The sequence below is a fragment of the Ambystoma mexicanum genome, chromosome 8 (assembly GCF_040938575.1).
Source record: "Ambystoma mexicanum isolate Mex_15411 chromosome 8, UKY_AmexF1_1, whole genome shotgun sequence".
NCBI classification, from domain to species: domain Eukaryota; kingdom Metazoa; phylum Chordata; class Amphibia; order Caudata; family Ambystomatidae; genus Ambystoma; species Ambystoma mexicanum.
Genome location: NC_090929.1, coordinates 1616856324 through 1616868888, shown reverse-complemented (window position 1 = coordinate 1616868888; position 12565 = coordinate 1616856324). Strand labels below are relative to the sequence as shown.

Genomic DNA, 12565 nt, shown 5'->3' with positions numbered 1-12565 from the left:
AAATATCTTTAGCTGGACCAGGTGCCCTGCTCGACTTTGTCCAATTAAGACCAGTTTTGCCCCGACAGGTGCATCTTTTCCTTACTGAGAACAGCAGGTCTTATACTGTCATTTTCTTCTCAGTCGCCATTTTGATTTTCTCTATGCTTTCGTATGATCTACCTTCCCGTTTCCTGCCAAGCACCTGGTATCCAGTCCATATTAACAATACTGTATGTAGCCTTGCCCAGTCACTTTGCCTACCCCATCTCTGTCGATCTATCGCAGTCACAACCGGGTTTGGACTGCCTGAAACCCCAACACAGGGAGTCTGAATAGAATAGGGTCTGGTAGAATTCTCTGCCTGCATTAAATGCAGAACCACTTCTGGTTCCAGAGCAGAACCACCTCTGGTTCTGGAAGCAATTCAAGACCTTCCTCTTCACCTCCACTTTATCTCTTCCTCTCCCATGCCGATTCCCGTCTGGTCCACGCACTGGTCTCCTGGCCACCCTCTGAACGTGGGCCCAGGTACTTGCATGTCCAGCTGCCCCTACCTTGCACTGCCGCCTGGCTCCCCCAGCACTTGTGGTCTGTATCTGTAACCCTACAGCCCTCTCTCTGCGCACTTAAGAGCCACCCGTTGGCTGCACGTTCCTTACCTGCACTGAGCCACCAGCTGGCTGCACTTTTGATTACCTGCACTTCTCCACCCCGCCCCCTTTTTTGTCACTTCTCCCCATCCTCTCCCCGCACTTGCACGATCTGAATGACACGGGGCCTAGTAAGAATGATGTTTTGTCTTCCCTCTGCCCCCCCGCACCTAGAAACACCTGTGTACAGGCGCGTTATAAATGCCATATCATATCATATCATGACAATCATGTATTATAACCAAAGGAAATGAAAAGGGCGTGGATAGAAATGCTTGTGCTAGTCCTTCTTGACCACCTGGGAGCTCTTCTTGGTAGTATTCCGTTCCATCCTTTTTCGCTCTAGCTCATCGATGCCTTCACAGAAGGCAACAAACCATACGCAAATCAATTGGGACCCCTGTACCCTCATGCAAAATGTAAGCTCAAACTGCTAAGCTGCGCCTCTGCGGGGAACAATCGGAGAGATGATTCGCCCTTGTTGAGTCTCATCAGGGATTTCCTGGGCAAAGCATCCGTTTGGCGTGCCGGACTTGGGCAGTTGTCCAAATACACGAGGGATGTCCCCTACGGTGATAGGAACTGGGGAATTGTTTTAACTATAAGCAAGACCGCGCATTGCAACAGAGCTTCGAATCCCGGTTCCGCGCTTAGAAACTGAACTCAGGTACGGTATTAGGCACATTATAAAAAAACAAATAAATAAATAAATATTACACAGAAAAGGGGTTCCTTCCAGAAATGCGCATACAAGCTCTATTTAGCAATTTTTATATGTTATGTTACTTGCCATTTATATAGCACCTTATGTATCATTGGTATGATCTCAAAGCGCTGGTAGGTTGAACGCCCTCGGGAACCGCAGTTCAAGTCAGGAGAGAGAGAGGGTGTCATATGGTGCGTGGGCGCACCGTATATGTGTGCAGACGGGGTGGTTGTTGCATGATAGCTGCTTCTTAGCGGTAGGTGTGGTGCTGAGAAAGTCAGTTGGATGTGTTCAGTCTGGAGGGTGGACACCCAGACTGAGTTCTGGCTGCGTTAGGCCTGAGGAGACGCCTAGGCTAGCCGGTATGTGCTCAGCTAGCTGTGTTTTATTAGGATGAGGTGCTCGTGGGCTATATATGAAATGTATTCAATTAGAACTACATTATTCTGTACACTAGAGATGTCTTGAATCAATCAAGCAGAGCTTTTAATTTTCAGTCAGTCAGAACTGCTTTATTTCGCCACTGGGCCATAAAAGCTTACAAATTCATACAATTAGATAATAAGCCGATGCAGTTTGTAAACACATCAGATACATAACCCGCGACTTTTAAAAGAGCAAGGAAGAGCCATCTATAACGCAGCTCTACATCTGGAATTTCTATTGGATAAAGTGCAGTGCAATACCAGCACATGACAATTTACAAGCATATCACATGAATACATAACACACAACAATTTAAAGCCATCTAAAACCTAGGTCGGAATCTAGGACTTCCATTTGGTAAAGTACAGTGCAATGCTGACACATAACCGTGACATCATTCAAATTCATACAGTTACGTATACCCTTGCTATTACTAAATCACAGGATAACAATTTGACATAACATACAACTTAAAACCTACTTCAACGTCTCATAGTTATAAAAATTAAAGGGCAGAACAGTACGGTTATTTCAATCTCAAATTCCTTGTCTACATTCCCATCGCTACATCAAGGCAATCGGCCAACAACAGACGCCATAGAGCAATGTTCTTTTTGTGTCTTCTCAACCACGCTCTGTGTACTACTTGGCAACAGTACAGACCACAGCTAGATTGCCAGTATCTAAGTAGGTAGCCAAGGCCAACTCCACCCACCGAATGCGGTCCTGCCTAAACAACGGTACTAGATCTTTCCCTCTAAGGTCCCAATAACCCTTGCAAAAAAACAGAAAATGGGCGATTGGCTCCCCCGTTGCTTCACACATTGGCCAAGCCACTCTGCGATCCCCTTTCCAGTCTTTGGTGAACAGGCCCACTTTCAAAGTGTTAATAATGACCTCATTAAAGAGGCTTTGCACAGAGCAGGGGCTCAATATGTCCAAATAGGCTTTAAAGCCAAAGTCGGCCTTGTTTGTTAAATACTTTCTACCGATAGTGAGTTTTTTACTGGCTGCCACCTGTGATGAATCCAATGGACATCAAAGGATTCCCCGGCAGGAATCTCCTCACATGTGGCCAGGGGATGGCAGCCAGTGGCAGGAGTCTTGCTAGGTCTGGAAAAGATCTGGGGCTACACTAATGTCGGGACTGTCGGGACTCAGGGCTAGCTATAGCCTTTTGGTTGTAGCTCCTGAGCTTCTATCAGGTGCTACAACCAAAAGACCTGGGGATATAGCCCCCTCAGCCCCCCCCCCCGTACCCTCTAGCAATGCCTCTGGCAGCCACTCCCTGCTCCTGACCCTGAGGATGCTGGAATGAGGGAGGATCACCTTGGAGAAGACAACTTCCGGGAGACGTCATGACTTCATTGGATGACGCACAGTATTCCCCCCTTTCCCATGAGGAAGACACTCTAACCCCCAAGATCTTAATGGCCTATTGACAGCTGACGATTCCCACCTTTAGAGGAAATCAAGTGACCTTTTCTTTACACTATTCTGGTCAGGCCCCCACCTTTGATTCAGACACTTTCAACTCACACTCAACACATTTTTGTTTCTAATATGTTTTCATGTGAAACCTCTGAGAAAAACCATCTAAGAGGTAAAAGACCCATGACAATCATGGACTCAACCTCTCATAACCACCCAGGTACTGAGACGACGAAGAAGGAGGAGGACGTTTGTGCAAAATGACAGAATCCTGAAGTACAACATGCAGAATAGTTGTTTCTCCAATCCCTCGGTGCGTGGAACATTTCAACATGTGAACTGCACTGTTGGAGAGAGGAGCGCAGGAGAGGACGTTAAACCTTATGCTGAGGCTCACGAACCTGGGATGGCCGGCAGAGCAAGAAGAGAGAAGCCGCCTGTGAGCAAGCAGGGCATTAGAGATGCAGGGAAACGCGTAGGAGGTCCTGGCGGGTGAACTATTTGCAGATGCAGTGTTCAAAAGCCTGGGCTGAGAGGGAAAGTTGGCATGTGACCGCAGTGCCACTGGGGGAGCGACCGCACACTCCGGAGTGAAAAGTGGGTAAGGAGCCACACTGCTAAAGCATGGGCAGAGTCAAAGACACTGGACAACACCAGTGAGTCTACCCAAAGTAGCTGGGGGCCCCGGGGCGTTCCAACAAGCGTGCCAGCAGGTGTTTAAACAGAACAATATTTCCGATGTAGAAAACACACAACGCGTGTTTAAATGAAGACAAGACAAAGTACAAAAACCCCAATTACATATAGATGCATGAGATGTCAATGGTGGGGAAAAGTGATTCAATAAGACAAATGGTTGACAAGACAAAGCATAAAGGCAGACCCCAATAAGAAGAATGTTTGAATGCAGACAAGACAACACATAAGGGCAAACATCAATCAAGTACAGATGAATGTGATGTCAATGTGGGGAAGATGTTTCAGCTGAGCAAATGCTATCAAGCCATCACAGTGTATGCTTTTATGATATAAACAAAGAACCTTGCAAAACCATAAAAGAAGACCTGGCAGGCGAGTACACCAGGCAGTTGAAGTTGATAAAGATACCTGGCAGGGGGGTATACCAGGTGATCTAGCAACTTACAAGAACCACTACTGAAAGATTGTTAAAGAACTTAGTATTTACACAAGAACTTTTTGAGTCTAGCAAAGATAGGAAGGACCTGTTAACCAAAAAGACATTTTGTTCTATGAGACCAGTGAAGACATAGAGGAACCGTTATCTAAAGAGACACTTTTGCCATTCTATCTACAGCTCCAGGGGACAGGAACCACCCTCTGGATCCAGGGGTCCATACCTTGGAGAACATTTTCGTTTGAACTATTTTCGATAGTTTGGTTTAACACTTTTACCAGCATCAAGTTAAAGGCCTTTTCCTTGCACCCTTTGGTATTTTGTTTGTAGTGTGAGGGTCAGAATAGGATGTTTTGGAAACAAGGATGGCTTTTCAGTTAATGGCATCCTAACACAGACAGATCCCTAGTTTTTGGTTTCTAGGTAGAGAAGACCCTCTTTAGATAAGGGGTAGAGAGGTGTTTCCCTAATCCACTTTTCTTTAATAAATGTCTTTATCCAAAAACATGACAACTTTGTGTCCGGCTTTCATTTCCGACCCCTCACACACCATGGAGCTCTTTTAATTTTATTTTGAGCACAATTCCGCACATATTTTATGAAGTTCAAAAAAAAGACTTGCACAGAGACAGTGATACAACAGAAAGTGCTCAGGCACAATGTAGTCCAACCTACACTCAATACACATAAGAAACCAATGGTAGTTTAGACAAAAAAAAAGTAAAAATCTGCAATGATTTGCGAATAGTCCAGGGTCGAAGCGGACTGTTTTTCATCGAGAATTAGGACGCCTTCAAAGTCTGGGGCACAGGATCTTATGCCCCTTGGCTTTTGTTGATCCCTTGTTGATGTAGGCTTTGTTGGACTGTTACTCCATGCTCTCCATCTCTTCCCTCTGCACCAGAACTTTCCAGCGGCTTGTGGAGAGCCAGCTGCAGAAGCACTAGGCATATTCGGGGACTGCATTGGTAACGTTTCGTTATCCACAGCTGGAACAGTGAACAATATCTCCCCCAGTTAGACCTTGTTTCTAACACCTTGAGTGGCGCTGGGATGGTGGATAAACAAGCCATGTTTTTCCATGCTGGCACTGCCATAAAGTACCTGGGGTATCAAGTGGGTAATGGGGTCATCAGCCCCCCATGTCAGCCAGGTACAGGCCATCTTTAAGGTACACTTCCCGGAAAAGGAGATAACCTCTTTCTTAGAGCTGGTAGCGTACTGTCACTGGTTCCTCGCACCATTTCCATCTGGGGTGGTTATCACTGACTGACGTGTTCTCCAACAATCATCCCATGTATTGACTGTCACGCTGGGAGACTAACACTAATCACAGAGATGTGGACAAGCAAGCTGGACACATCCGCCTCATGGAAAGAAATCAAGTATACATATAATGAGACATTTCAATGGGAAACCTATAGGATATTGCATTCTACAGGATAACAAGTAGCTATAAAAAGTTTCTATGTGACTTATTTAAAACACAACTCCCTGAATCCCCCATCCATCGAATCCCACCCATCAAAATCCCTCCTCTCTCTCTCTCTCTCTCTCTCTCTCCCCACCCATCAAATCCCGCCCACCAACCCCTCCTCTCACTCCCCACTCAATGAATCCCTTTTGATCTCACTTAATGAATGGGGTTCTGCCCCCGTACCCCTCCCCTGAGAACCAGGTCACCCAATGTCCTGTGAGCTCACTCTCCCAACCCACCCCACCTCACATAACTGTTACCCCCTCCCCCTCCACATACCTCCTACTCCCTCCCCACCCCTACCACCATAGACTCCGTTTTCGTAGTCCTCGTCATTGCGCTCCACTTCCTGACACTAAGCACAGAACACTGGCTATGCAAAGCGAACTGTGCTTTCGTCGAGCCCTTGTTTGGTTTGTGCGCCATATGGTGGGCCATGTGATCAGTGATGTATATTCTGGGAAGACAGATTTGATAAATGCAGATCCCATACGTAATTTTAACTACTTCAATAACTCAGTTTTAGTTCAGGAAACTAAAATGACTACCGCACCATTGCAAAGTATGATGGTTGGAAGGTTTGAATGAATCATAACCTCTGATGTTGCACCTGGCAAACCCCCAGACCATCTTTTTAGAACCTGCCATGACACTACATAAGAGAAAAGAGCATATGCAACTCAGGTTTGGTCCCGACCCAAAAGGGGCAGTGTGGCCCAAAATGCTAGGTCACAACCCTTCTGCACGATATGGCCATATTTAACCATATCTAGATTATAAATCCATTTCTGCTCGCATCTTGTGAGGTTGCGATCCATATTGCCTCCTCTCGGGGATGGTTTGATAACTTGTATGACACACCATAATAAATCTGTGCATTTATGTTGTTGATGGATGTAATGGGCCACTAAGGGTTTATTATCAATTTTATTCCGAATGCAAGATTTGTGTTCACAGATTCTTTGACGTACCTGTCGTTTAGTCTTCCCTATATATACTAGGTTACAGGGGCATTTTATAGCATATACAGCCCATTTAGTAAGGCAATTGGTGAATGTCTTTAGCTGTACTATGGTGTTACGTAGTTGAATGCTTTTCATAGTGGTGGTCTGTGCACAGACTGAACATTTTCCACAACGATGGTGCCCCACAACTGGTGGTAGGCCCCAGAGGTGTGTCTGGGTGGTAAAAGCCGTGGGCACAACGGGATAAGTGTGGACCAAGGCATCCTTGATGTTGCATTGTCTTTTAAAGGCAAAACGAGGCATGGGAGGATTAAAATCCTCAGTTTTGACCATGTACCAGTGCCTTTTAATGATCTTTCTAAGATGGCTACTTATAGGGCTATATGTGCTGACACATGTTATTTTTTCTTCTTTGTGCCGGTGCATGGATTCAAGACTGGCGATCCTATTGCTATGCAGTGCTCTTTTATATGCACGGTGGACTGTCTTTTTCGGATAGCCTCTATCTTTTAACCTTATTTTCAAGTGTTTCCCATATTGTTTGTACATCTCAACTTGTGTACAGTTTCTGCGGATGCGCCGAAACTGCCCATACGGAAGTCCTTCTTTTAAGCTCAAAGGATGGTTGCAAGGCGGTGGCCACGGTGCTAAGATGCTCGAATACTGCTTGTTTTTGTAATTCTTGACAGCAGTACATTTAAAACATGTTTAGAAAATATAACAACTAGCCACTGCCACTTCATGTATCCCTTGGCTACAGACCTCAGGCGCGAGACCACAATGCTTTTAAAACACCATGTATAAGGCGCAAAGACTGCCGCTTTAGAACATCAAAAGCCGAGTATATTTAATTACAGGCTTCTAGAAATTTATAACAATATGTGGCCCATAGTCCACGTGTAAATAACAACAGTAGCAAAAGGGCAAAAAAAGATTGACAATTATTTTTTAACCTTAAACCTGGATATTAAATGCCCCAATATATCCATTCATTAGCGTGCTCTTTCCCTTTGATTTAGGCAGCACCACAATTACAGGAATAATAGTCCATGTCCTGCCTCTGAATGGTACCAGGTGGAATTCAGAAAAATAAAGATCGACTTCGAAGACAAAGCTACAGAAGTTGCTAACTTGTAAGTTTTTTAAGCTCATTAAATAAATTGTCTGTATCAGCAAGAACATAACACTAAGAAACTGTTGTTTCTAATTAACCATAGGAACCAAGACCAGGGATGGTAATTCCTTGCCACATCCGAGAGTCTGACCAAGCTCAATAGTCCAAACTTCAGTCTATGGACCATAGGTGGGTTTAGTGTGTGTGTCTAGAATAGTATAACCTAGCCATCGCCTTGATCCAATCCAGTTGGGAACTACAACTCTTTTCTATCTCCTTTTTTATACACTAATACATGTACATTTATCTTTTTAGATGTGCTTGTGTGCCCAATGGGGAACAAGAATAATCTACCAAAAGTAACCGTTGTCCTGAAGATGGCCCAATATTCATCTTTGTGACCACTGTTGACAGAGGTGGTACACTATAACGGGCCGAAACATATGTCGACTGCTTAAGGGAAAAGCTAATGTTTTTTTCCCATGTCATGAATGCATATTCTGATTTACTGTTATGCACAAAGTTTTTTAAGTTCTAGCATTCCCCTGTTAGAACAGATGAATGATGACTAAATGGTTTGATTGAAAATGTATTTAGTTTGTAATGTTTTTTAAGGTATTTTTACGATTATTAAAGAGATAGAATTTTTGTATTCAGTTGCATTTCTGTGCAATTTTTCCCAACAAGGCGAAAACCTTACTAACAAAGTGTACAGGTTAACCTTTATCTTCACCCGTGATCTATACAGGACTAAAAGAGAGGGGTAGTCGATCTGTTTCCCATAAATTTCCTTCACAGAGCATCCCTTCCTACAGTTTTGACCCCCCGTAAACAAAAAATAGGGATTACCCATTCATACATACCAACGACAGAATATACAGTTCAAATGTTCAATGTTAATTCTAAATGTCTCTTAAGGAGTGCATCAACTGTAGAAGCTCGGGCCCCTCTTGGGGAGTTTACAGGATTACTTGTTTCCTTGCAAAAAACACAGACATTGACTATAGGAAAACACAGTGGTTATATTTACAAAATCACACAGAAGGGCTTTACATTCATCTTAAGTAGTGCGGCTGAATTACCATACAGGTCCTAAGTCCAGGAGTGGAAGTGCAGGGAACAAGAATAGGGGTATTAGTTAAGAATCAGGTAAAGGTACCGTGTTCCCCGTGTGACTTGTAAACCAAAGTGAAACCAGCAAGCGAAAGAAAGCGCACAAAAACAAAAAAACCTACAATATCATGTACAATTTTTTATTTTCATGGTTAGCAACATCTTTACATTTTCAATTGAGATTTAAATGACTTGTGCCATTCACATTGCAAAAAGAAATGCACAATTCTAGTTTTCAATGAGTCATTGGGGAGTAAGGTACAGTATTATTCAAAATCAACAAACTGGACCAAATCAAATCGGGTCACTCCAAGGGTCAACTAGGGCAAATCAAATAGGGTCACTCCAGGCGTGCCCTTCCCCATCCAGCACATCCTCCTCCTCCTCCTCTCTTACTGACTCTTCTGTCTCCCCCAAGTCCAATGAAGGGTTGCAATGGAAGAGGTATTTGTATAAAGAAGCAGTGGCGTCTATTCCTAACCAGATTGTACAATATATTTGATTTGCCGCACCTGAGACTGCTCCTGCTCCTACGGCTGTGGATGGGGCACCCAGGATCCCCTGCACAGTACAAGAAGGCTCTGAAGGCCGGGGTCCCGCTCCTGACTAAAATTAAGGATGAGGTGTTGGAGGCCAGGAAGGAGCCTGACAGGATTGCCATTCTGCATTTCCTGGCCAAGCTGTACCCCCTTTAGGGTGAGGAAAAGCTCCTGCTGCAGGCGGTGTGGGTCAACGGCATTCGCTCTTGCCTGGTGGATCACTCCAGAGGAGGCCGTTAAGGATGGGACCGATAGAAAGGGAGATGGGGCCTTGCGCAAGGCCTATGATGGCGCTCACTTGTCGATGCGATCCACCATATATTCTTCTTTGCGGCTGAAATAGCATTGGATGGCCTGCAGACTGTCTTGAAGGCCTTGCAGGAGGACTTTGACCCTAAGTCCCAGATCCAGGCAGTCTGAACGCAGCTGGAGTTCTTATCAGACTTGGCGTATGATGAGGTCAAAGCTGTGGCCATGACAATGGGTTCAGTTATTTCGTGTACACCTTCAAGACTGGCAGACGGACTCGCACCAGAAAGCGGCTGCCCTGATGATTCCCTTCAAGGGGCATACACTCTTTGGGGACTCGATAGAGGCTAAGGTGCACAAAGTATTTTGGGTGGATAAACATGCAGGAAAACTGCAAAAGACCTGGATCTGAAGCCTGCATCACAAAGTTCAGAAATGTTTAAGATGCGGACACCTCACTATGCTGCTCGCTGGCCTCGATGGGAGAAGGCCAGATGGGTCCCTAAGGGTGGGCGTCCATCCCCTGGGCACAAACAACAGACGTCCTGACACCAAGCTCGTGGGGAAGGCGTCTTCAGATGTTGTGGAAGCTTTGGGCTCAAATGTCCGGGGACCCTTGGGCGAACCAGACTGCGTGGTCGGGCTACCGTCTGGAGTTCAGCTCCCTCCCTGAACCCTCAGTGGTTGTCAGGACACCAATGCCCCGGAGTCTGGTGAAGAGATCAGCCATGCAGCGGCCTATCAAGTCTCTCCTCAAGAAGAGGGTGGTGATGGTGGTCCCACGCCGCGAGAGAGGCCAGGGTTTCTTATGCTATCATCTAGCCACAAAGGAAGGCTGCAGAGACTGATCACACACCGAGACCCTGACGAAAGCCCTCAAGTGACTCTCCCACTCGTACGTACCGGATGAACATATCCAGACCGGCAGACGCCCCTAGATAGACGTTGAACTGCGTCACATCTGGATAGGATTGATTGAAGGACAACATGCCCGCGCCTAGGAAAAACGTGAATGCTAGCGTGTGCCACACCTGGAGTTGTGAATGTTAGCAGACCCACACCTGGACGGATCTCTAAAGTCTAGCCTGCGCCGCATCTAGATAAAAGTGTGAATGTTGGCATGACCACACCTAGATGGAGTCCTAAACATTGGCCCGCGCCGCGTCTAGATGGGAATGTAAGGGCCAACAAGTGCCACACTCAGACAGAACTGTGAATGTTAGCATGGTAAAGGTCAGGTAACCCACTAACCAATATAAGCTCAAACTCTGCATACTTATCTCACTCAAACAACTCACACAACCATCTCTCGCACAACAAGCCGCACACACTTCACAACACTGCAACAACACATAAGCCGGAACAACAGCACACGCAGACTGACTCCGATCCGATACCCGCACCAAAGCTCAGCACCCGGTGTATACTGAGCTGAAGCTGCCAACAGAACACCACTCCTCTCACTATCCTACTTCCTCCTTCACCTTACTAACCCATCCCACCTTTATCATTTACAGATCCGCCTGAGCTCCTGGGAACCAATTCCGTTGGTGATTGTGCGCGGTACAAATACCTTTAACATTTAACATCTTCCTAGTCCCCATGCCAGGCAGGATGTTTCGCTTGATAATAGACCTCAAGAAGTTGAATCGTCACATCGATATCCGCCACTTCAAGATGAAATGCTTACAAAGGGTTATCCTTCTGGTCCAGAAGGGGGACTTCTTGGTGTCTCTCGACCTCCAGGATGCTTTGTTTCACGTACCGATCTGGCGGCGTCACCAGCACCTCCTTAGCGCATGGTGGGGGCAATGCATTAACAATTTACGGGCCCTTCGATTCAGGCTGAAATCTGAGCCCAGGATTTTGACCAAGATCTTGGCCTGTGGTGGACATCTAACATCTTCAAGGAGTCCAGGTCTTCCTGTACGTAGATGACTGGCTGCTGAAAGCGTCTTTGTACTTCAGCCTTTGGGTCCAGCTATGTCGGACGTGGCAGGTTCTCCAGGTTTTGATTATTTTAATCAACTGCAACAAGTCCGATCTGTCATCTCCCCTGGATATCCAGTTTATAGGGGCCCAAATTTGGATGCGGATGGACAGGGCTCTGTTGTCAAAGGACCGGGCCATCAACCTGATGAAGACTCTCAGGGCTCTGTTGATCTGAGTTTCTCAGATCCCTGGGACACGTGACATTGTGTGTCTTCCTGGTACCATGGGCCCGTACTTAATTTGCGTCCTCTCTTGGGTCATCTTCACCGGTACTGGAGGGAGGCCCAGCAGGACTTTGACCACTTTGTTCCAGTACTCCCCTCCCCGAGGAAGGATCTGAGGTGGTGGTTGCAGCCAGAGGTCCTCCTGAAGGGTTTACCCCTGCCCCAGCCCTGGCCAATCACTCTTACTACTGATGCCAGCTGAAAGGGTTAGGTGGGGGGGGCGGTTCAGGTGGTCCAGTCGTGCCAGGGAGAATGACTGAGCTGGGAGTCCTTGCAGTCATCCAAATGGAGGGAAATGGTGGCAGTTATTCAGGCCGTAAAGGCTTTGTGCCCTTGTCTGAGGTGGACGTCTGTGGTGTATTGGACAGCTCTGTCATATATCAATAGGCAGGGCGGTTGCCATTCTCAATCGGTGGGGTCCCTGGTAAGGTCTCTGGGGTTCTGGGTGGAACAGCCTCTCCTGTCAATCAAGGTAGTTCATATTATGGGTCTACACAACACTGTGGCAGACAGGCTCAGAAGGGTGTTCCCATCCTGGGACTGGGTGTTGAGGAAGGAGGTC

At 46.2% G+C, this 12565-nt stretch overlaps 1 protein-coding gene and 1 long non-coding RNA gene across 2 annotated transcripts in view; one reads left to right on the top strand and one right to left on the bottom strand.

The window, feature by feature from the left end:
- The window catches only part of VWA2 (von Willebrand factor A domain containing 2), a 417877-nt gene that overhangs the window by 320572 nt on the left and 84740 nt on the right, over positions 1–12565 (bottom strand). The window lies entirely within an intron of this gene.
- LOC138473823 (uncharacterized) lies at positions 7797–8341 on the top strand. Its single transcript, XR_011268939.1, has 3 exons — positions 7797–7905; positions 7990–8075; positions 8202–8341. It is a non-coding gene; the product is annotated as an uncharacterized lncRNA (long non-coding RNA).